We start from the raw sequence: 5,264 nt of genomic DNA on the forward strand, positions 1-5,264 counted from the left end.
GCTTCTTAAGAAGAAGAACTTTTTTGAAATGAAAGAGTTTCCACGGGCGTCGGATATCATTTCTTCAAATAAGGAAGAAGTGTTATCGAAGGATTTCCTTCCATTCTTCCTAGTATGGAAGAAGTAAAGAAAAAGTACTGCGTCTCGATCTATACGAAAGGGCACTGGTTTTTTCTTTCGGTTTCATTGATAGCAGAAGAGTACGCTAGCTAGCGGAGCCTGAAAACGCTTGCTTGCGCCCCACCCCTACGGAAACTATTGCCTATTCTTGTTGCTCGCTCAGTGTCAGTAGAAGGGAAGAAAAGATGGTCACTCCTTTTAGGAACATGGCGAGCCTTACTTATGACTGTTGCACTTCACTCGCTGCTCGTTCATTCACTTGCTCATGAACTTGCTGCTTCGCCAGAAGCGACTAGTCACCTCCTTTCCTCCGCCGAAAGATGCTTAGCCAGAAGCGATGAAGGAGGGGAGCTGGGGAAGGCCGACGATGGCAATGAGGGGGAAGCTGTCGTAGAAGCTTTGCCCCTTGCTTTACATAAATTGTTATGAACTTACTAAATGACCTTATTTATTCTCCCGGAACGCTAGCAAATCTAATAGTTCCATCTGCTCTTCTTAACTTAAGAACGAAGGCCGCCATCCTTCTTATTCAGGAACCCTTTGTTTGAGGAGGGCGTATCCCCGGGAAGGGGAGAGTGGCCGAGCGGTCAAAAGCGACAGAATGTAAATCTGTTGAAGGTTTTCTACATAGGTTTGAATCCTGCCTCTCCCACTTGTTGCAGACTTAAGAGAAGAGAAAGTAGGCGGAAGCCTAGGAGGGCCAACCGAGCGAAGCTCTTTTTTTTTTGCCGTGCCGTGAAGTGCAATTTTCTCGTATGCATTTTAGAGAGGTTGTCGAAAAAAGACGATCTATAGATATTCCCCATCTATATCCAATCGAGAATAGAAGCGAGTCGCTTCCGGCGTCGGCTTGTAGTCTCTGCAGTCGGCACATGCACGCGCCCGCCATCATGCCTCCTTGGTTCGGGACGAAGCCAAGTGAGACATACGATAGACGAAGGAAGCGCCCACCCAGCAGGAGGGCTAAAACCTGTAGTTTTGAAGTTGCAAACTCCAGCTTCGAAGCTGGAGTGCTTTAGCCCTTTTTTAAGCAAGAATCACCGTCTTGAGCGCCTTGCGCGCTCAAGAACAAGCAAGGGATGAGCAGTTTGTTGCAAAAGCGGATACGATTTCTTGCTGGGGAAGGCTAGTTTGATCGAGGATTGGAGAGGAGGGAGAGGTGGAATAAAAAGCTCGGGATGGATTTTGGAGTCTTTGTGCGAGCCGTATGCGGTGAGAGTCGCACGTACGGTAAGGAGGGGGGTTCGCGTCTATACGTGTAGTGTGGTGGTTGGGCCTACCCACCCTATTTCTTCCATGATCTATGGGTCTATTGGAGCTACCCACTTCGATCAATTAGCCAAGATTTTGACCGGATACGAAATCACTGGTGCTCGATCTAGTGGTATTTTTATGGGGATTGTTTTTATCGCTGTAGGATTCCTATTCAAGATTACTGCAGTTCCTTTTCGGGCGGCTGTAGGACGGACGACCCCCTATAGGTAGTAGGGTAGGGTGGGTGGTACCGCTCAGATAGCGGCCAATCCTCCTAACTGCGCGCGGGCTGGGCTTAGAGCGCATGAAACTCATCACTACCTCGTAAGGGCGTTGAGACCATAGCATGTTACACAAAAGCGCCGCTTTCTCAGGAGTGTTGTCACACAGTTGCCCGACTAGAAGAGCTACTCGCTCTGTAGTGTTGTCACACAAGATAAGCACGCCGCCCGCCTGCTGGCCAGGCGAATCAAAGTTATCTTCCGGTCAACTATCCACCCAGTCAAGTGCAAAAAACACAGTGGAATCATGCAACGCACGCTGCTCGTGTGCTTCCTGCCCACGAGGAAAGAAGAGCGACAAGGTTCAGATTTGACTGTTTGCAGCATGGGAGCTGATTACCCAAAAAATCCCTGGGAAAAAGAAAAGATATCTCGGTAACGAAAACCATAGGAGGCTGTATTGGCGAGATCCAAGGGTTCACAGCAGCCCAAAAAAAACCGCCTGGAAGTCCGAGGATCTTTAGTACCGTACCGAACCAGCAGCCTTCGCGCCAAGCGATGACCGCCCTTGTCCCTTTCCTTTTTCCATTCAGCCTACTTCGTAGCTTTGTTCCGTCAGTCTAAGGCAAAGCTTAAGTGGTTTGCCTACCTTACCCACTTGATGAAAGGGAACGAACTTCGTTTCCTTGGCGGCTTTATGGATGGATTCAGTCAGAAAAAACTCCTTCCTTTTGAAAAAGTGACGCTTTACGTCTTCGCTTCTGAGGGTTAGGGTATAGGCCGTTTCGAGCAAGCTTTCGCTTTTTCTCCCGGCTTTCTACAACTTTCGCTTTAGCTTCCAAAGGCGACCCAATGACCTTTCCGGAATTGGAAGTATTCGTCGCCCTACCTAAGAAAGAAGTCACTATAAAACTGCTTGCCCTCCAGAAGTACCAAAGGTGCACGGAGACCGGTGAAAATGAATATGTTTGCTACTGAAAGAAGCCTGCCTATTGACTAATATTCGTCTTTAGAATGAAAGTAGCTATGAAGCCCAATCTACTATCGATTCAAAAGGGGGCATAGTCATATGGGTGGGGTGTTTGTGGGGAGCTGCCTTGGATATGAGGAATTCCTCCAATCTAAAAAAAAGAACAAAGAAAAAGTCCGTGACAAAGTTCTTTCTTTTCTATCAATAGATAGGAATGAGTGTTTGTTATAGGGGATAGGATCCATCTGCTCTCTCTCTCTCTCTCTCTATTTTCTTTGATGCAATTTAGAGAGAAAGAGCAGTGCGTATTAGAAAAAAAAGAGAATCGGAGATGATTCCAAAATAGATACATAGACATCTAAAGTAAAGGGATGTATATATTATTCCTATATATATCATCTATCTATGAAAAAAGTAAACAGAGTTCGTTTTTGGGTTCCCCGAAGCCCCGAATGGATTGGATCGTTTCTGCTTCTGCCAACGAAATGAAGGCCTCACCCCTTCCGAATGCTTCTCCGATCCTGAAGTTCTCGGGAAGAGAATAAGATGCGGCTCCCCCTCCCTCTGTCTTTTTCCGCTTTGCTAATCTTCCCCTCTAACGCGGGCCGGGCTTAGGCGGGCGCGGGAGGAAGAAAGAAAGTAGAAGAGCGTCTTCTCCTTTGTCATTTTTTCAGTGCAACATAGGAAAGCACCCTCTTTTTGTAATCCCTGCAGCTTCCCCGAGGCTTGCTTTTTTTTATTGAACGCATGGCGTAGCTAGGACCCCTCCAATCATGTTTGAGCCTATGTTCACCCGGGGCCAAAAAAGGAGAATTCCGGAATGCCTGCCGACGTTCAGATAAGGTGCATATCCCTTACCACTAAAGGAAAGGCTCGATGAAGGGGGGGATATTAGCTGGGTAAGGAAAACACTTTCGGAGATTGAGATGTCGATTTGTTTTTCATCGAAAAGGAAGAAGGCCGAGGGGATAGCAGCCTTCCTTCGGGCTTTGCCTGCCGACGTTCTAATAAAGAATTCCGGCTCGGCCCGGGAAAGCGCTGGCAACAACATAAAGAAAGGGGTCCATGTAGCTGCTGCGCCTGCCCAGTGAGCAGCAGGTTCGGCATCTACTACAAAAGAGAGAATCCACTTCAGATAACCACGTCTCTGCTAGGTAGCATGTGGAATGGCCGAGAGCGGACCAAATGGATATATAATCCAAGCCAAGAGTGGAGTTACGTGAACAGCCGTCTGATGGAAAACAACTTTCACGTTCGGTTCAGAGAGCACTTTTTTTGTTGAGAATAAGTCCTTCCCTTTTGTGTGAATTCCCCAGCGGCGAATTAACAACTTGTGGGGCCCTATCTATTCAATCTCTCGAGCCCCAAGAAAACCCCCCTCTCCCTCGGACTCAATCTCTCTTTTGACTCTATATATGTGGGCACCTGATATCTATGAGGGTTCACCCACCCCGGTGACAACATTCCTTTCTATTGCGCCTAAAATCTCTATTTCTGCAAATATGTCACGTGTTTCTATTGTTGCTTCCTATGGGGGTACATTACAATAAATCTTCTTTTTCTGCAGCATTGCTTATATGATCTTAGGAGCACTGGCCGCCATGGCCCAAACGAAAGTCAAAAGACCTCTAGCTCATAGTTCGATTGGACATGTAGGTTATATTTGTACTGGTTTCTCATGTGGAACCATAGAAGGAATTCAATCACTACTAATTGGTATATTTATTTATGCATCAATGACGATAGATGCATTCGCCATAGTTCCAGCATTACGGCAAACCCGTGTCAAATATATAGCGGATTTGGGCGCTCTAGCCAAAACGAATCCTATTTCGGCTATGACCTTCTCCATTACAATGTTCTCATACGCAGGAATACCCCCGTTATCCGGCTTTTGTAGCAAATTCTATTTGTTCTTCGCCGCTTTGGGTTGTGGGGCTTACTTCCTAGCCCCAGTGGGAGTAGTGACTAGCCTTATAGGTCGTTGGGCGGCCGGAAGGTTGCCATGAGTAAGGTTGGGAGACCGAAGCCAGTTTTCCATGCACCGGACACGTAGCTTACCGAATCAGTTGCAACACAGATGGGAATGCATGCTATGAAAGACAGGGTCGAGTCTGATACATCAATCGTCGACTCCATATCCTTGTACGAGTCCACAATCACTACACGAGATGAACCTGGGTTTGGTGAATGGAAGTTGGCCTTAGGTGTAATAGGACTCCCAGTTACTGCGCGCGATCGTATACTGAGGTGCTCCCCGTCGGTTGTTAGAACGACGCGAGCCGGGTCGGGCCTCGATTCCTTTCAAAAAGATGAAGGGACAGAGGTGACTAATTCCCCATCTCATTTGGGGCGGAAAACAAATCGACATCTCGATGTGATACAGCCCTTTCCATTTTCGTTGGGAAAGAACGGCGAAGTCCATCCGAACCCTCCAATGAAGAAATAAGAGGAGAGCAAAGCGCCAATGGCGCACGAAGTGCATGCGTAAGGGGCACGGAGAAATAAAGAAGTGTGGGGGAGAAGCAGCCAAGCTCATTCCCTTCGCTTCCTGGGCCCAAAGCAGTGCTTTGTTTCCTGGCCAAATCAAGGATTTGGGGCTGATTGCAAAAGATATCTGAATAGAAAGATAGATCCATCCATCTATCCAGATATCTAAAAAAGAATCGATTTCGATTTCATGAAACCTTTGATTCAAA

At 47.2% G+C, this 5,264-nt stretch overlaps 1 pseudogene; it reads left to right on the forward strand.

The window, feature by feature from the left end:
• Nucleotides 1–3,793: 3,793 nt before the first annotated feature.
• On the forward strand, nucleotides 3,794–4,621 carry LOC123085183 (NADH-ubiquinone oxidoreductase chain 2-like; annotated as a pseudogene).
• Nucleotides 4,622–5,264: the final 643 nt, after the last annotated feature.

The sequence above is a fragment of the Triticum aestivum genome, chromosome 4A (genome assembly GCF_018294505.1).
Source record: "Triticum aestivum cultivar Chinese Spring chromosome 4A, IWGSC CS RefSeq v2.1, whole genome shotgun sequence".
Classification (NCBI taxonomy): Eukaryota; Viridiplantae; Streptophyta; class Magnoliopsida; order Poales; family Poaceae; genus Triticum; species Triticum aestivum.